This window comes from Parasteatoda tepidariorum, chromosome 2 (genome assembly GCF_982258835.1).
Source record: "Parasteatoda tepidariorum strain Cologne lab strain chromosome 2, Ptep-v5.0, whole genome shotgun sequence".
Taxonomy (NCBI): domain Eukaryota; kingdom Metazoa; phylum Arthropoda; class Arachnida; order Araneae; family Theridiidae; genus Parasteatoda; species Parasteatoda tepidariorum.
Window position 1 is genome coordinate 126,168,911 of NC_141756.1, and position 21,123 is coordinate 126,190,033.

At 28.6% G+C, this 21,123-nt stretch overlaps 1 protein-coding gene across 6 annotated transcripts in view; it reads left to right on the forward strand.

Annotated features, from left to right (window-relative positions):
• LOC147816182 (cofilin/actin-depolymerizing factor homolog) overlaps positions 1 to 21,123 on the forward strand; it is a 70,310-nt gene that overhangs the window by 27,437 nt on the left and 21,750 nt on the right. For 2 of the 6 annotated variants that reach the window (XM_087158337.1, XM_087158340.1), the window contains exons 4-6: positions 7,220 to 7,352; positions 9,752 to 9,854; positions 11,806 to 11,904. The gene's annotated coding sequence lies outside the window, so the exon portion shown is untranslated. Of the gene's footprint in view, positions 1 to 7,219; positions 7,353 to 7,572; positions 7,827 to 9,751; positions 9,855 to 11,805; positions 11,905 to 21,123 lie in introns of those variants that run through there. The other 4 variants (XM_087158336.1, XM_087158339.1, XM_087158338.1 and 1 more) reach the window with 3 other exon arrangements.

Genomic DNA, 21,123 nt, shown 5'->3' on the forward strand with positions numbered 1-21,123 from the left:
ATAATTTTCAAACTCAGACAAAAAATAGGCCTCTATGAACCAAACCACCCTACTTAAGTAAATATTTATAGATAGATTAGGGAGGTCGCAGCCACCCCTCATGTCTTTTGTTTAACTAACGGGGAGAGGGTAATTAAAGCAAAGTTGTAGCACGAACGTCGTATAAGCGTGGTCCAACGGCTAAGACCATGCGCTAGTGACTTACGATTGGAGCGTGGGGGACCGGGTTCGAACCTCGGCTGTGGTCAATTTTTAAATTTTTTTTTATTTGTTTATTTTGCATTATATTATTTATTTAACGTGTTTATCGATGTTTTAAGGGATTCTATATCTAAAAAATATTTTTTTCTGTTCGGGAAAATTCAAATAATGCTTCAAAACTGGAAAAAATCCGGAAAAGTAGTTTGTTGAAATTATACTGTTTTTCTAAACTTGTTTTACGATATTTTCACGACAGTTTAGCATAGCAAAGGTGTTCTATGTATAAAACCAATTGTCTTTCTTTGCAGAAGAACGCACAATGGATTAAAAAATTAAATAAAATAAATTGGCGGGAAAAAGGCTCAAATTTCAAGACCACCTAACTCCCTTGAATATTAAGCTATAATTTTCAAACTCGGAATGGAAGTAGGCCTCTATGAACCAAACCACCCTACTCAAGTAAATATTTATAGATAGATCAGGGAGGTCGCAGTCACCCCTCATGTCTTTTGTTTAACTAACGGGGAGAGGGTAATTAAAGCTATGTAGTAGCACGAACGTCGTATAAGCGTGGTCCAACGGCTAAGACCATGAGCTAGTGACTTACGATTGGAGCACGGGGGACCGGGTTCGAACCTCGGCTGTGGTCAATTTTTAATTTTTTTTCTTTTGTTTTATTTGCATTATATTATTTATTTAACTTGTTTATCGATGTTTTAAGGGATTCTATATATAAAAAATATTTTTTTCTGTTCGGTAAAATTCAAATAATGCTTAAAAACTGGAAAAAAACCCGGAAAAGTAGTTTGTTTAAATTATATTATTCTTCTAAACTTGTTTTACGATGTTTTCACGACAGTTTAGCATAGCAAAGGTGTTCTATGTATAAAACCAATTGTCTTTCTTAACAGAAGAACGCACAATGGATTAAAAAATTAAATAAAATAAATTGGCGGGAAAAAGGTTCAAATTTCATGACCGCCTAACTCCCTTGAATATTAAGCTATAATTTTCAAACTCGGAATGGAAGTAGGCCTCTATGAACCAAACCACCCTACTCAAGTAAATATTTATAGATAGATCAGGGAGGTCGCAGTCACCCCTCATGTCTTTTGTTTAACTAACGGGGAGAGGGTAATTAAAGCTATGTAGTAGCACGAACGTCGTATAAGCGTGGTCCAACGGCTAAGACCATGCGCTAATGACTTACGATTGGAGCACGGGGGACCAGGTTCGAACCTCGGCTGTGGTCAATTTTTAATTTTTTTTTCTTTTGTTTATTTTGCATTATATTATTTATTTAACGTTTTTATCGATGTTCTAAGGGATTCTATATATAAAAAATATTTTTTTCTCTTCGGGAAAATTCAAATAATGCTTAAAAACTGGAAAAATTCCGGAAAAGTAGTTTGTTTAAATTATATTATTTTTCTAAACTTGTTTTACGATATTTTCACGACAGTTTAGCATAGCAAAGGTGTTCTATGTATAAAACCAATTGTCCTTCTCTGCAGAAGAACGCACAATGGATTAAAAAATTAAATAAAATAAATTGGCGGGAAAAAGGCTCAAATTTCAAGACCGCCTAACTCCCTTGAATATTAAGCTATAATTTTCAAACTCGGAATGGAAGTAGGCCTCTATGAACCAAACCATCCCACTTAAGTAAATAATTTTAGATAGATTAGGGAGGTCGCAGTCACCCCTCATGTCTTTTGTTTAACTAACGGGGAGAGGGTAATTAAAGCTATGTAGTAGCACGAACGTCGTATAAGCGTGGTCCAACGGCTAAGACCATGCGCAAGTGACTTACGATTGGAGCGTGGGGGACCGGGTTCGAACCTCGGCTGTGGTCAATTTTTCTTTTTTTTTTCTTTCTGTTTATTTTGCATTATATTATTTATTTAACGTGTTTATCGGTGTTTTAAATGATTCTATATATAAAAAATATTTTTTTCTGTTCGGGAAAATTCAAATAATGCTTAAAAACTGGAAAAATCCCGGAAAAGTAGTTAGTTTAAATTATATTATTTTTCTAAACTTGTTTTACGAAATTTTCACGACAGTTTAGCATAGCAAAGGTGCTCTATGTATAAAACTAATTGTCTTTCTTTGCTGAAGAACGCACAATGGATTAAAAAATTAAATAAAATAAATTGGCGGGAAAAAGGCTCAAATTTCAAGACCGCCTAACTCCCTTGAATATTAAGCTATAATTTTCAAACTCAGACAAAAAATAGGCCTCTATGAACCAAACCACCCTACTTAAGTAAATATTTATAGATAGATTAGGGAGGTCGCAGCCACCCCTCATGTCTTTTGTTTAACTAACGGGGAGAGGGTAATTAAAGCAAAGTTGTAGCACGAACGTCGTATAAGCGTGGTCCAACGGCTAAGACCATGCGCTAGTGACTTACGATTGGAGCGTGGGGGACCGGGTTCGAACCTCGGCTGTGGTCAATTTTTAAATTTTTTTTTATTTGTTTATTTTGCATTATATTATTTATTTAACGTGTTTATCGATGTTTTAAGGGATTCTATATCTAAAAAATATTTTTTTCTGTTCGGGAAAATTCAAATAATGCTTCAAAACTGGAAAAAATCCGGAAAAGTAGTTTGTTGAAATTATACTGTTTTTCTAAACTTGTTTTACGATATTTTCACGACAGTTTAGCATAGCAAAGGTGTTCTATGTATAAAACCAATTGTCTTTCTTTGCAGAAGAACGCACAATGGATTAAAAAATTAAATAAAATAAATTGGCGGGAAAAAGGCTCAAATTTCAAGACCACCTAACTCCCTTGAATATTAAGCTATAATTTTCAAACTCGGAATGGAAGTAGGCCTCTATGAACCAAACCACCCTACTTAAGTAAATATTTATAGATAGATTAGGGAGGTCGCAGTCATCCCTCATGTCTTTTGTTTAACTAACGGGGAGAGGGTAATTAAAGCTATGTAGTAGCGCGAACGTTGTATAAGCGTTGTCCTACAGCTAAGACCATGCTCTAGTGACTTACGATTGGAGCGTGGGGGACCGGTTTCGAATCTCGGCTGTGGTCAATTTTTAAATTTTTTTTTCTTTTGTTTATTTTGCATTATATTATTTATTTAACGTGTTTATCGATGTTTTAAGGGATTCTATATATAAAAAATATTTTTTTCTGTTCGGGAAAATTCAAATAATGCTTAAAAACTGGAAAAAATCCGGAAAAGTAGATTGTTTAAATTATATTATTTTTCTAAACTTGTTTTACGATATTTTCACGACAGTTTAGCATAGCAAAGGTGTTCTATGTATAAAACCAATTGTCCTTCTTTGCAGAAGAGCGCACAATGGATTAAAAAATTAAATAAAATAAATTGGCGGGAAAAAGGCTCAAATTTCAAGACCGCCTAACTCCCTTGAATATTAAGCTATAATTTTCAAACTCAGACAAAAAGTAGGCCTCTATGAACCAAACCACCCTACTTAAGTAAATATTTATAGATAGATTAGGGAGGTCGCAGTCACCCCTCATGTCTTTTGTTTAACTAACGGGGAGAGGGTAATTAAAGCAAAGTTGTAGCACGAACGTCGTATAAGCGTGGTCCATCGGCTAAGACCATGCGCAAGTGACTTACGATTGGAGCGTGGGGGACCGGGTTCGAACCTCGGCTGTGGTCAATTTTTAAATTTTTTTTTATTTGTTTATTTTGCAATATATTATTTATTTAACGTGTTTATCGATGTTTTAAGGGATTCTATATCTAAAAAATATTTTTTTTCTGTTCGGGAAAATTCAAATAATGCTTCAAAACTGGAAAAAATCCGGAAAAGTAGTTTGTTGAAATTATACTGTTTTTCTAAACTTGTTTTACGATATTTTCACGACAGTTTAGCATAGCAAATGTGTTCTATGTATAAAACCAATTGTCTTTCTTTGCAGAAGAACGCACAATGGATTAAAAAATTAAATAAAATAAATTGGCGGGAAAAAGGCTCAAATTTCAAGACCACCTAACTCCCTTGAATATTAAGCTATAATTTTCAAACTCGGAATGGAAGTAGGCCTCTATGAACCAAACCACCCTACTTAAGTAAATATTTATAGATAGATTAGGGAGGTCGCAGTCATCCCTCATGTCTTTTGTTTAACTAACGGGGAGAGGGTAATTAAAGCTATGTAGTAGCGCGAACGTTGTATAAGCGTTGTCCTACAGCTAAGACCATGCTCTAGTGACTTACTATTGGAGCGTGGGGGACCGGTTTCGAATCTCGGCTGTGGTCAATTTTTAAATTTTTTTTTCTTTTGTTTATTTTGCATTATATTATTTATTTAACGTGTTTATCGATGTTTTAAGGGATTCTATATATAAAAAATATTTTTTTCTGTTCGGGAAAATTCAAATAATGCTTAAAAACTGGAAAAAATCCGGAAAAGTAGATTGTTTAAATTATATTATTTTTCTAAACTTGTTTTACGATATTTTCACGACAGTTTAGCATAGCAAAGGTGTTCTATGTATAAAACCAATTGTCCTTCTTTGCAGAAGAGCGCACAATGGATTAAAAAATTAAATAAAATAAATTGGCTTGAAAAAGGCTCAAATTTCAAGACCGCCTAACTCCCTTGAATATTAAGCTATAATTTTCAAACTCAGACAAAAAGTAGGCCTCTATGAACCAAACCACCCTACATAAGTAAATATTTATAGATAGATTAGGGAGGTCGCAGTCACCCCTCATGTCTTTTGTTTAACTAACGGGGAGAGGGTAATTAAAGCAAAGTTGTAGCACGAACGTCGTATAAGCGTGGTCCATCGGCTAAGACCATGCGCAAGTGACTTACGATTGGAGCGTGGGGGACCGGGTTCGAACCTCGGCTGTGGTCAATTTTTAAATTTTTTTTTATTTGTTTATTTTGCATTATATTATTTATTTAACGTGTTTATCGATGTTTTAAGGGATTCTATATCTAAAAAATATTTTTTTTCTGTTCGGGAAAATTCAAATAATGCTTCAAAACTGGAAAAAATCCGGAAAAGTAGTTTGTTGAAATTATACTGTTTTTCTAAACTTGTTTTACGATATTTTCACGACAGTTTAGCATAGCAAATGTGTTCTATGTATAAAACCAATTGTCTTTCTTTGCAGAAGAACGCACAATGGATTAAAAAATTAAATAAAATAAATTGCCGGGAAAAAGGCTCAAATTTCAAGACCACCTAACTCCCTTGAATATTAAGCTATAATTTTCAAACTCGGAATGGAAGTAGGCCTCTATGAACCAAACCACCCTACTTAAGTAAATATTTATAGATAGATTAGGGAGGTCGCAGTCATCCCTCATGTCTTTTGTTTAACTAACGGGGAGAGGGTAATTAAAGCTATGTAGTAGCGCGAACGTTGTATAAGCGTGGTCCAACGGCTAAGACCATGCGCTAGTGACTTATGATTGGAGCGTGGGGAGCGGGTTCGAACCTCGGCTGTGGTCAATTTTTAAATTTTTTTCTTCTTTTGTTTATTTTGCATTATGTTATTTATTTAACGTGTTTATCGATGTTTTAAGGGTTTCTATAAATAAAAAATATTTTTTTCTGTTCGGTAAAATTCAAATAATGCTTAAAAACTGCAAAAAACCCGGAAAAGTAGTTTGTTTAAATTATATTATTTTTCTAAACTCGTTTTACGATATTTTCACGACAGTTTAGCATAGCAAAGGTGTTCTATGTATAAAACCAATTGTCTTTCTTTGCAGAAGAACGCACAATGGATTAAAAAATTAAATAAAATAAATTGGTGGGAAAAAGGCTCAAATTTCAAGACCGCCTAACTCCCTTGAATATTAAGCTATAATTTTCAAACTCGGAATGGAAGTAGGCCTCTATGAACCAAACCACCCTACTTAAGTAAATATTTATAGATAGATTAGGGAGGTCGCAGTCACCCCTCATGTCTTTTGTTTAACTAACGGGGAGAGGGTAATTAAAGCTCCTCAGTAGCACGAACGTCGTATAAGCGTGGTCCAACGGCTACGACCATGCGCTAGTGACTTACGATTGGAGCGTGGGGGACCGGGTTCGAACCTCGGCTGTCGTAAATTTTAAAAATTTTTTTCTTCTTTTGTTTATTTTGCATTATATTATTTATTTAACGTGTTTATCGATGTTTTAAGGGATTCTATGTATAAAAAATATTTTTTTCTGTTTGGGAAAATTCAAATAATGCTTAAAAACTGGAAAAAACCCGGAAAAGTAATTTGTTTAAAATATATTATTTTTCTAAACTTGTTTTACGATATTTTCACGACAGTTTAGCATAGCAAAAGTTTTCTATGTATAAAACCAATTGTCTTTCTTTGCAGAAGAACGCACAATGGATTAAAAAATTAAATAAAATAAATTGGCGGGAAAAAGGCTCAAATTTCAAGACCACCTAACTCCCTTGAATATTAAGCTATAATTTTCAACTCGGAATGGAAGTAGGCCTCTAAGAACCAAATCACCCTACTTAAGTAAATATTTATAGATAGATTAGGGAGGTCGCAGTCACCCCTCATGTCTTTTGTTTAACTAACGGGGAGAGGGTAATTAATGCTATGCAGTAGCACGAACGTCGTATAAGCGTGGTCCAACGGCTAAGACCAGGCGCTAGTGACTTACGATTGGAGCGTGGGGGACCGGGTTCGAGCCTCGGCTGTGGTCAATTTTTAAATTTTTTTTTCTTTTGTTTATTTTGCATTATATCATTTGTTTAACGTGTTTATCGATGTTTTAAGGGATTCTATATATAAAAAATATTTTTTTCTGTTCGGGAATATTCAAATAATGCTTAAAAACTGGAAAAAACCCGGAAAAGTAGTTTGTTTAAATTATATTATTCTTCTAAACTTGTTTTACGATATTTTCACGACAGTTTAGCATAGCAAATGTGTTCTATGTATAAAACCAATTGTCTTTCTTTGCAGAAGAACGTACAATGGATTAAAAAATTATTTAAAACGTAATAATTTACGTCATTTTCTTTAATCTTTAGGTCAGCGAAATCTCCCTACTATATTCCAAACCACCTTATTTCGATAGGGCTGTCAAAAAGCACGCGAACCTATGATCCCAACCAGTGTCATGGAAACATCTAACCCCCTCTCCAAAAGGTCCAAACTGTGATGGCAAGTCTGAAAAACTTTTAAATACATATTTTCGCTGCCTCTTTTAGTACTTTTCTATACCCAAGTGTTTTGTTTTAGCCTTTCCCGCTAAAAGATTTCATTTACCAGGTTACGCTTCAAATCTCTGTCTCCCATTCGCGAATTTTTCCTAAACAGTGAGAATGTCCCTTGAGGTTAAACAACGGGTGAGCCAGTTGCTTTAGGTCAGGCTGATCATGTAATTTAAAATTAAAGAACTCATGTAACAGAAATAGAAGGTCAGAAACGTCTTAATCAAAACAAATAGTATACAAATTTGGCAAAAAATTTAATTTTTTGTTTTTTCAATAAGCTTCGAGAATTGAGATTAAAATGTTCTATTTTTAAAAGACTAAGAAGAATAGACCTCATTTAAGAACTCCTTAGACTGCACCAAAACTATTGCTGATCAGTTATGAGATTTATCTATTTATATCATGATAACATCATATGCAGGTTTGAGTTTTTGTATTTTGAAATAAAAACAGTTAATTTTAGAAGTAAATCATCTTTATAAATAAAACAACAAAAACAATTAAATTACTAAAATCAACTCTTAAATATATAACATTTATGTATAGTTTTTATGTTTTGTAAATGTATTTGATTTTAACGAATCTTTCTCAAGGTCAAAGGAAAGGAAAAAGACCCTTAATACTTTTTATATTTTCTTTTTAATATAGGATGCAAGGGAAGACAATATTTGTTCAATATATGTCAACAAATAGTTCACAGCCAGTAGTACACAAATATTTATTTCAAAATTTTTAAGAAATTTATTTATAATTTTTAAAATAAATGTTTATTTTACTTTATCTATTTACCTATATTTTTCTTATTTCAAAATTTTTTTTTTGAGTGTTTAAATTAGTATATTTTTATAAAAAATACTCAGAACTTTGAAAATTTTTTTAAAAGTTTTTAAATATTTTTCATAAAACTTTTTTTCAACTTTTTAGTACTTATTAGTTATTTCTTAGTGTGATCTATAATGTCATTTCATTTTTAATATATAACTGTGTTTGTTTCAGTTTTTTTCCCTTTTAATATTATGAAATGAAAAAAAGGTATTGTAGCTTTTTTTTATTATATGTATTTGACGCAATTTTTCGCAACTTTAATTTGTCTCATATGACAGGGAAAACTGTTCTTTTCTGATAAATTAGATATAGAATTTTTCTTAAATTTATTTTTCTATTTCGATCCTTATGAAACATACACTTAATTGTAAAACTTATACTTAACATTTTAATTTTATTTATTTACTTTTAGTTTTTCTTTTCTTGATATTTATAATGCATATCATTATTATTAAAAAGATTTTATTTTTCATATATTATGCACACACAAAGCCACCAGAACATCATAGTGGCCCCACTCTCTTTCTTTTTGTTATCCAGCACAAAACTTGTTGAGAATAACCAAGAAAACCTTTCAGGGGCCTCAAACTAAATAGCACATTTAAATTCAGTGCCACATAATGTAATTGATATTAAGATTTTACGCTACACACAGTGCCATGTCCTTATTAGTGTGTGAAAAATTAATCATTAGATCTGAAGTTATTCAGTTTTTTATTTGTTTTTTGTAAATGTTTTTCTTATTTGCAATTGCCTAAAAAACTGCATTATATTTTCTGAGACTACTAGCTTTCAGGAATTAGGTATTAAGTCTTTTTTTTTTCTTATCTAAGTGCATTAATGTGTGGATACATGCACACATTTTATACAACTCCCAACACTGTTTCTTCTAGATTAGCAATTTTGTAGTATGAGTGATGAATAAAAATGTCATGATGAATAAAAGCGAAAGAAATCACAATTATTTGCTAAAAATTATAGTTTGTATTTTAAAAAGTAAAATAAAAATCACCTAAAATTTCCTAGAGTTAAAAAATTTATTGTAAGACATCCCACAAAGTCAAATTGTTTTTTTTTTACTTTAAAGTTCATTAATATTTTTAATCATTAAATTGTTTCATTAATAACTGTTTTAATAATATGCCAATTTGTTCTAAGTTAAAACTTGCCAGCCATTTTTCAATAATAAAAAAAATTAATTTTAAAGTGTGTCATCAATAATTTCTACAGGAATTTGTAACTAACTTCCTAGAAAATTTTTACGAATATCTTTACGAAATCTTATGTTCCAATTTTGTTTTATAGTATTTGTGGCAATGATACTTTTTTATGCTAATATGCTTGATTTGATACTATATCAATATTCTCAAACCAATTAATATTGCACCTTAGTATGTGAAAATCTGTTCACCAGATTACACAATTATTCACAGTCTTCTTTTTGTGCATTCTCCATAGTCTTTATGCTAATATATTCTTTTACTGAATTGTTATTAAATTGTTAGTATGAATTTTTTACAGACTTATTCTGAAGCTTTGTGTGATTTTTGGAAAACTTTGTTTAAGCTAAATGAAAGAAGAAAAGAAAACAACATAATTGTTCATTCTAATCCAGTTATCAAAGGTATTAATTCCCTTATTATTTTAAATATTATAACGGGAGAGTAGGGGGGAAACTGGGTACCTTGATTGTGTCAAAATTAATTTTGTTTTTCAGTGGGCAAACTCTGAATTACACGTCACTTGTCAAATAGATGCACCTATCATATTGTTGGTGATTAATTCAATGCATCTGTATAGATAAACTTGTTTTTCTGTATCAACTTTAATGTTCTTTTGTTTTTAAATCTAGCGTTATTACAATTATTTTTAGTACAGCTTAATAAACGTAATTACTAACGATTCATAACAAACAATAAGGTTCATTAGTATCACTCTTCAGTAGAACCTTTACTCTTGGGGGTTAGACAGGGTAACACCCAATCTTTCCCTAGGCTGAGACCATGAAAGCTAGAAAACATTGAAGGAAGAAAATAACTGCATTCAAGATTGAACAAAAGTTTCATGGAACAAAGTTTATTGCTTCTATTTTCATATTTTGTGTAGTTTTTGAAGACAGCAGAATTGTAGTTTATGCTTTGATATAAAAAATTCTCTGCAATTTTCTTTTAAAAAAATGCTATAGTTTTCGTAATGAATTTTGGTCAGACCCCTAGATGTTTTGTCCCCCTCCCTTGAGTACAGTCTTGACTACATCACATGTAAATTGCCTGCATAATTTCAGTAAATTTCCTTATAAAATGGAAATGTCTGCTACTTTTTCATTGAAATTCTAGCTTTTCTAAATTTCCCATAGAGTTAGCATTTATTCCTGGTCTTATTAATGGGGTGATTTGACTTTTTCTAGAAAAAAATAATTTATAACAAAAGTTATATATGTGTGACTTTTCATGACTGTTGTCTTGTACAAAACTAAACAAGGGATATCTGACAGCTTCTATGTTGAGCAGATCAACTCCAACACCCTTTAAATCTTAGCTAAACGATCTTTCCCCACTTTTCCTTACATCTGAGAATGAAAGACTATGATGTTGAACTAAATTTATGTATTATCTTTTTAATTATCCTTTTTTTTAATAAACTTTTATAATTTAATAATATATCACTGCCATGTATATTTTTTCCATAAAATTTTAATTCTCTATTTTGGTTGTGTTTTGTGGATAAATTTACAAATTAAGTCATTGAAATGTAACATCACAAAATTACTTATGTATGATCTTTTGTGATGACTACTTGTTGTCATTCTATAATCTGGTCACTATAAAGCAAAGATGGCAAACCTACGACACTCGTGGCACTAGGTTTTCAGATGTAATGGTGGTACACAACAAGTATACTATAAATTACTTTATTTGCTTACATTTACTGCAAAACGTTTTTAAAAAATCTCTAAGACTGACAACAAAGGTAGATTCAGAAACGAGCATTATTGTGTGCATAAGTTAATATGCATTTATTTTATGATCTTTTGTCTATTTTAACTAGAATTCTTAAAATTTATATCTGAATGTGCTTTAAAAAATCACAAGTTCTCTGAGTTGTTACAGGAAATAGAATCTCAATAGGACAAACTTTTTACGTTGTATACAGTTTCTTCTCAAATTTGAGGAACTTTTAGATGAAATTTGATTTTTCATACCAAAAAAAGAATTTACTTAATTTATGGGTTCAATTTAACTGTGTGATTTCATGTTTTTTTTACATTTGCAGCACTATCAACAGATTTAAATTAGAAATTGAGAAGAAAAGTTTAAACTGAAAATATGTTGTTTGAGATCCCTGAAGTGCAAACTTGATATATATTCCTGAAAAGAATAGCGAGTTTCGCTGATTTATCTTCTAAAGGCAGAAAAATATTTTTAAGAGCTGTTTGGATATTACAAAATTCTGATGAAATATTATCAAAGCTATTTTCTATTTTCTCTATTTTGTAAATTTTAGAAAACATAACAGTTTTGCTTTAAGATCTCCCTTTGCTAAAATGAATGATCATAAAATGTCACTTTTTTTAGTGGTTTGATATTTCGGAAAGGAAACTGACAGAATAGTCTTGGTAAAGCATTAGAAGAACTTGAGAATGCAGATTTGAGGAATTGAACACAAAAAATAGGGTAATTTAATCCTTAGAAAATTGAACATTTTCATACTTGTTTTTAATGTGATATTATATATTTATTTATAATGTAATATAAATGCATTTTGAAATGTAATAAGTGCATTAAGTTCTTAAATTGAATTGAACAAAATTTTTTTAGAAACTGGAAGAAAATAAAGGCAGATTAAAATAATATTTTCAGTTGTATTGATGAGTAGTATATGGGGGGGGGGGCTACAGGACACTTTGCCCCTTCCTCATATACTACTATTAATTTCCTATTTTTATATTAAGAAAACTTAAAATATACCTATATTTTGCATTTTTATATGAAATATTAAACAAAATCAGCATATTTAAAAATTCTTATTTTTTATATTAATAATTTTTATTTTATTAATAATCCTGTATTTTATATGACTTTAGTAATCAAAATTCTTATTTTTATAGTAATAATCCCTCATTTTTTTATGACTTTAGTAATAATCCCTTATTAATAAAATTTAAAATATCGTTTTTTATTTTACATGCAAATCATAATCGTAATATTTATTTTTACCTTTAAAATCAAAAATATATTTTCCACTATTAATTTTTCTTATAGCTTTATCAGATAATTCCCCTTGACATTTCGAGAGATAAAAATCTTTCTCATCATTGTCTACTTCTAATCTAGCTACAATAGAGTCACCGTATTTTGTATTTATTTTTCTCAGCGATATTAAATTATATTTACCTATCTCGAGTTCATTTAATTTGTATGTTTCAGGAAATCGTTTGAGGTCATTGAATTCTTCCATTTATTTAGAAACATTTTTTGCAATATAATTTCTGTAATACATACACTTGTATGACGAACATCCAGGTCCTAAAATTTTAGTACATTTAGGTACATCAATGTCAATAGATGGTATATTCAATTCATCTAATATCTCTTTTTCTAAAATACCTCCTTTATAAGCAAATGTACCACCATATAGTTGATATAGGTTATTTATATAATTTTTTACGTCTTGATGATTTATCCATAAACTATTCTTATTTCTATTAAATCTTAATCCGTGTACTTCTGAAGTGCATTTACGTACAATCTTCAATTCTTGATCATTCAATTCACAATTGGGTGTAAATACGCCAATATATTCACCGATTGGTAAATTTAAATGAACCCATCCTATCTCTCTTACAATCTTACGATTGGGAAAAATAAATCCCTGAATGTTTAGGATGACTGTAATCTTATCCATTTATTAAGAAACATTTTTTAAAAGCCAAAAGGCACAGTATCATAATTATCTAAAAGTCTACGTTTATCGTATCCAAAGGTATAACATTTATTTGTTTTAATACTTGAAATATTTCTATTTTTTTCGATTTTAAACTGATTGATTTCTACATCTAAACAATCTGTTTCACCTGTTATTATTTTAGTCCTATTATCAAAGTCTAATATGGTTTCACTCTGATAAGACATTTTAAATTCTTTTACTTTTCCATGTACAGATTTATCATTTAACTTATACCCATAATCTTTAAAGGCTCCAGCTATCCAAGATGTAATATATTTATCATTTCCCAATTCATCAGTCCATTCTCCTAACATGCATCCCGTTTCAATTTTATTGGTACCGTCGTCTATATATACTACACTATCTGTATCATAATAAAGTACTTTATCTCCTAATATATCTAACATTTCATATAATCTAATTCTGACAGAACTAATTGTAAAAGCAGCTATATATACATTAGTATTGAAGTTATTTTTTTCAAATTTATCTTTCATTTTATAACTCATTTCCACACAATCGTTGTTTAAAAAATTCATATTCAAATCCTTAATAGTATCATTTAGAATAATTCTATAAAAATCTTCAATTTCCATCACATATTCAGTTTGCTTCATATTATTTCTTTGGCCAAACTTAACCCATAAAGAATTTAAACATATTTTAGCTATGAATCTCAAACCTGGATTTTCTTCAATTTTATCTAATTTAATATTTAATTTTTCCTTAACTACTTTTCTATACTCTTCTTCATTTTTGAAATTATTTTTCCACTTATCACAAGTTTCTAATTTTATTTTTAAAAACATCTTGACATATTTTCTAAATAGTTTATTCGATTTATTTTTGAAATTCCACACTTCATAAATATTCAATATTTTATATCCTTTTTTAACAGCTAATCTGATCTCATCGGTAGCCCAAGTTCCAATAATGCATCAATCACAATCATCGTGTTTACATTCCGAATTTCTTATTTCATGACACATTTCGCATTTCTTCTTTTCTAAAGTTGTTTTGAAATGATTGCATTTTATTGTTTCAGAGCAAATTCTGCATAGTGAAAATATTAATTTTTCTGCTGTATAAGGTAATACTGGATGATATAATTTTCTGGGTGGAAGTATTTTACATTTTATCAATCCATACCAATTTTCATTGTATTTTTTAGGATTAAATACTTTGATAGGATGACCTTTTGGATAGTTATCAAAATAATTTTCAGTAGGATATAAAGAACATACGTCAATATATCTGCCTTTTTCATTACTTTTCATTTCATATTTTAATTTGGTAGGTTCACATCTTCCACCATAAAAAGCATCTCTAGGATTTAAAGGTTCTATAAAATCTCTCTTCCATTCCTTTTTCATGTATTGTTTCATATCCTTATTATTATCAAAATCACACTCCCAGATATTTACCAATTCATAACCTGCTTTAATTATTTTTTATTGATCTTCTTAGTTTGTTTATATAAATCTTCCATAAGCATTTGATTAACAGTGTTTACTTGTGTTCTAGTGGAACATTTGTTACATCCATGCCAGAAACATCCATTAAATTGAAATACTGTATTTTTATAAAATCCATCTACCTTATAATATTTTTCACCTAATTGGAATTTTTTCTCTCCTCCATTCAAAGCATGACGTATATTAATATTTTCCTTTTTTGATATGTAATCTAACCAAGCTATTGATTTTTTACTGTACTGATCTTTTTGAATGACATTTTCATCAATAGCTATTGTATTTTCTTTCAAGAATTTATCTCTGTAAATGGCCATACATAGACCAGCTAAAGTTACATATTTAAACGGATCTACATTCACAGCTTCTAAGAATAATCTTCTTAATTCTAAACAACCTTTTCTTAAAATATCTATATCAGATCTGCAGTATTTTATAAATTCCTTTTGGAAATCAAAGGTTTCATGTTTAATGGAATCATACCATTTATCAAATTTTTTCCTGTCTTCATCAATCATATAATTATATCCATAGTAATATTTATCTGGATATTTACCAATATAATTTTGATTCTTTTGTTTGTTGAATAAATGAGGAAAATAACCCTTGGCCAGTTCGTTTAAATTGAATGTTTTTGGAAATTTCTTGAGTGCACACATTGTAAAATTAATAGAATCAATAAACCTTATATTATACTCATCAGCTTTCATATATGCTAACTTATTTCCTTGATAAATTGTGAATATCTTTATATGTTTTTTAAAACAATACTTAGCTAAAAATTGAAAATCAAATCCTTTTCCATAATGAGCTATAACTGTATATCCAATTCGTTCCTCTCTAAATAACCATTCACAAAAATCGTTTTCATTTTTAAATTCTGTTTCGTTTCCATGAAAATCATGACATATAACTAGATTCACTTCCTGTATCTTGCTTGGTTTCAACATAAAAAAATAAGTATTTTTCTGTATAATCCGATTTACATAGCGTACACCATTGTTTTTTAATACATTTATTTTTTGCACAATTATCTTTACATACACCTCCTTTACTTTTTTCATGAAACACTCATGACCTTTAGTGACCCACTCCCAACAATTATTATAACGATATTCACCACATATATGTTTACCAGGGTCTCTTTCAAATCTTTTAATATTTCTTTTACATTTTAAACATTTCCATAAAACTTTACAAACACTAGGTTTCTTTGGAAATTCTTTTTTATGATTATCAAAACAATCTTCTCCTTTAAATTTACGGTTACATTTTTTACAAAATATTTCCTCTCCTTCACAATCAGATTCTTTAACAAAACACCTATCACATTTTAAAGGGCATTTATGTTGATCTGAACGTTTATAGCCCACTTTACAATAATTACAATACTTATTCTTACCTAAAAATCCTGTCATTGATGTAATGACATTGAAATGATTTCTATTCTTATATATATAAAAAAATACATGTTGATTTATAATCACCATTATATATAATTTCATTACCATTTTCTCTGCAAACTATATTGATCTGAATGTCTAGAAAATTTTCAAATATTTTAACTTCTTCTAAACTGCACACTTCTAAAGGAATTTTGCATATATCATGTAATTTTATAGCTAATGTTTTTTGTAAAATACACCCTTTTTTAATATAAATTATATCATTGCTTGATAATTTTTCAGTACATAATTTATCACTTAACAGTTCAGGATTTTGGATAGCTAAAACTGTTACAATTGATCTAGCCAAACATATATTATCATAATTTTTTATTTGACAAATGCTTTTCTTTTTTGCTGGATCTGTTTCAGAACACATTTTTAAAGCCTTGTGTCTACCACTGTGAGGTAATTCGATGACATTAAAATCAAATATACACTCTGTTATATCAAGTTCTTTATATTCAATTTGGTTGAATAATTTATCAATGTATTCATTAAAAGCAGTTTTAGTTGACATCATTTTATCATGAAAAGGTACATTTAATTTGGGATTATGTATAATTACATCTACTTTTCCTATAATATTTCCAATAGCCCTTTTAAATATATTTCTTAAAATATTATAGTATTGTTCAGGTAAAATTTTAGATCCTACCACTCTATATTGTTTTCTATAAACTTCATATTTTTTAATATATTGACCTCTGAATTCAATAATTTTATAATCTGGTTTAAAGAAATTGTTAAGATTTACCTCTACTTTTACCTTATCTTTTATTTTTTGAGGCCTATACAAAGCATTTAAATTAGTTTCAGTTAAAATATTTTTTTCTGCTTTCGGTATAAATTTACCATCTTTATATTTTAAATTATAAGAATCAAAAACTTTTTTTAATTCATTTCTTTGCTTAGGATATTTATTAAATAGTTTAAGTTTTGCTTTCCATATAATAAGAAGCATCTAATCCTAAATAATCTGATAAAACAGATTTATAATTTCCTGTACTTTTGATATATGAAACTGTTGATTTAATGATATTTGATTTTAATCTCTTATCAGTCAGGACAGGAATTTTAAGTTTAGTTATCAATTCTCTTAGTTTTTTAATACTGAAAGTTGAGAGTACATTACTCAAGTGTTTGAACTCCTTTGCCATGTTACTCATTTATAAGGAAGAAAATTTATAAATACTTATTATCCAATTCTTTCATACGTTTTATATGAAAATTACTTTTAAAATGCCGTTCTTTATGTGAATAAGTATAATTTTCTCCACATTTGCATTCATAATATGTATATTTTCTTTTGAGATCACAATTTATACATCTTTTAAATAAATATTTTTTAAATTTGTAAAATTCGTCAGCTGATTTCAAAGTCTTACAATCACAACAAAATTTCTCTTCCATTTATTAGAAAACGTTTTTTTAAATATTTTCTGCAGTTAAATCTCATAGTCTTTAAGAAACGAATTCCAAATTTCATCATAAATGTTTTGATTTTTAGGACTACGTAACTTAATATTGTTAGAAATATTATAATATTCACATGTCTTTTTCATAAAATATTTATAATTTAAACTCTTTTTAAAATACATATAATCTAAAAATTTTAAAAACATTTCATCTGCTTCAACTGTAAAAACCAAGTTCAATTTTCTTTTTAACTTTTAAAAAAAACTAATTCTGGATGTGTATCTCTGTTTTAAAAAAATATCAAAATCATTTGAATCATAATAATATTTTTCTTCTTCCTTATCAAATGTAATTTTTAAATTTGAAAGGCTATTCCTTTTAATCTGATTAAATATTTCTCAATAATGACTTTCCATTTATTTACATAATAATAATTAAAACATTTTGAAACTTATCAGAGTGATGAAAATCGAAGAAACTTTTTTCATGCCACTTTGCGGTAAAAATTGACCGCTTCGTGGGATTCTGACCGGAGAGTGGTGTGATTTTTTTATCTGATAATAATCTTCTTTATAAGCCACGTTGCTGAAAACATCTTTAGTTACGAAAAAAAAATGGCAGGTCAAAGTTATGCCTCCAATGTCCATGCTCCTTCATCGTCAGAATTTATAAAAATTATGCAGGATATTCTTACTGAAACTACTGGTTCTTCTTTAAAAGATATTTGTTAGGAGAAAGATAAATTTTATTATTTGGTGATTTTAAAAATACTGGATAGAGTATTTAAATAAACAAAAACTGGTAAAATTTTATATTAATAATTGAAAAAATAACATATGAAATTAGAGATTATAAATGGATATAGATAATAAGATTAATTTATAAAAATGTTTTGTAATAAAATGACTTCTTTAAAAGATATTTGTTATGAGCAAATTAAAGATAGTTATTATTATGGATTGTTTGGAGATTTTAAATTGATAATAGATAAAAATACTGGATATTTCAATGCTTCTAAGCTATGTAAATCAGGAGGTAAAAGATTTAAAAAGTGGTTAGAAAATAAAGAATCTAAAGAGTTAATTTTATATTTAGCTAAAATCCTAGAAGGCCCGAATTCGGGCCCTCTAGAAAATTCATTATTTTATGAAATTAAAGGTGGAAATGCAACTGAATTAAAATATAATGGGACTTATGTTTCTAAGGATTTAATTACAAATATAGCTTGTTGGATTTCACCTGAATTTTCTAAAAAAGTAAACGATGTTGTAATTAATTATTATGCTAATGAATTTAATGAAAAATATAAAAATGATAATGATAAACTTCAAAAGAAATTAGATATAATAAAAATTAAAATGAATGACTTAAAAATAAAAATGAAAAATATAAAGAAGACGTAGCACGTAAAACATCTCAACCTAGAAAATTAAACATGTTTACAATAATAGAAAATAATAAAAATGATTCTGATTATCATTATTATGTTATTAGATGTCAAAGAGGTTTATATAATAAAACTATACGAGATTTAAAATTTAGATATCCTAATTTAAAAATAGCTCATGAAATTCAATATAATCCGAATGCTATTAATTTATTTAACAGAGTAAAAGAAAATATTTCTTATATAGAAACTAAATTTAATCATTTAAAATTAAAAGATTATGATATGGAGAGATTTAAAAATGATATAAACAAATTAATTCCGAAATTAGATTAGACGATCAACTTAGTTCTTCCAACTTAGACTATATCACTTTTATTTATCCAACTATTTGACTAACTCTTTATTACCTTTCTTTCTTATTATTTTTTCAATTTTAAATATTTCTTCAGTATATTTAACCAATTCTTTTTCATAATAAGTTCCTTTTATTTCTTTTCCATTTAAATCTTTCCCTCTGTAAGTTATAGGATCTGTTTTCAAAGCTACAGATATTATAAAAATTTCTTCTGTAAATGTAGGGTGATAAGCTCTCGATAACCTCTCTTCCATTTTTAGAAGTTACTTCATGAGCATCTTTAGTATTTGTAAAATTTTTACATTTTAGACAATATATAGCTCCCATACCGAATGTTCTTTTAGCTTTGATAATAGATTTAACAATTCCTCTTTCTATTCTTTCACAAATGGTAGGATTTGGAATTGCATCTAACTCATTTATCATATTTGTATCACATACTTCATTTCTAGTTTTTGTATCTTTGTTTTTAAATAACAAACATCGTGTCTGTATGCAGCTTCATCTACTTTATTTATAGGTTTTGACCATTCTTTATATGTTAAATCATCATTCAATCTCTTTTTTCCTCGTAGTAATTGGGTTCCAGGACCTGTAAAACTATGACCTGGTAAATGCATTTCAAAGGGTAAATTGTTAATAGCTTTATTAATTACACCCTTTCCTGTTTTACACTTGCAACTCTTTTTATTACACATTTATTTAGATGTAAATATTATTTGTTGACATACTTGTAACCACTTAATTGAGACTTCTTTATACATCTTTCTATAGGAAAATATTGTAAATTTTGAATATATTCAACTTCCCTCATATATACTTCTTGTTCAGTCACATTGTTTGATTTCAACAAATTTAATAGTTGTTTATAGAACTTAAAGGCTTGTTTATATTCACTTTTTTTAGCTGAAATTTTCAAAGATCTATCTATTATTTCAAGTACACCAGCTGTTAAACTCAAGGCTGATAAGGGTAGAAAAACGAAACTTATTAAGCCAGAAGCACTAAATAAGAACTTTCCTACTGATAACGATAAACTCAATTCATTCATCAATTGATAAGATTTCCTGTATATATAAATTCTTTTTTCAAGATATTCTTCCATTTATATAGGATGAAAGGTTTCATCTCGATATCTCATTTCAGGATTCACTAAATCCAACATTAAAAATCATATGGTTTTACGTTGTACTTTCTATACATTTTATTAAATTCTTCTTTAGTTAATCGACCATCTATTTCTCTTATTATTTGTCGAATTTCTTTTTGTTTCATCTCAAAAGGTATAAAGTAGTCACTATTACTTCTTATTGTTATAGGTATTTTATAATAATACTGACTTAAATAAATAATAGAAGCATTTTTCTTTCTTCCTCAAATAAAAAATTCTTCAATAGAATGTTGATCTTTTTCACAGATACAATCATCAAATACAACTAAATTCATATAGGAAGGATCCAAGTCATCAACAGTAATAAAATCCTCTAGTTTGAAAGAAAACAAAACTTGATCTTTTTTAAATTTCTTATATTCTTTCAAAACTTCTTTTTTATTCTTTAAGCCTTTACATTTTTGAATATTTTCTAATTCTACATCGTCAAATTGAGTATATTTTTCTTGTAATTTTACGTATTTAGATTCACATATATCTTTTGCACACACGTAAAGTCTGTCAAAGTGTAAATAGTCATATATTAAATTAACTAATAAATTTGATTTTCCGCACTTCGAGGGACCATTTATAATTAATCTAAAAGTATGAATAGGTAGTAAAGGATGTTGATTTGGATCTTGAAATTCATTAGGTTCATTATAATCTCTTATTATAATTTTAGGATACATTTATTTCCTATAAAATTTTACTG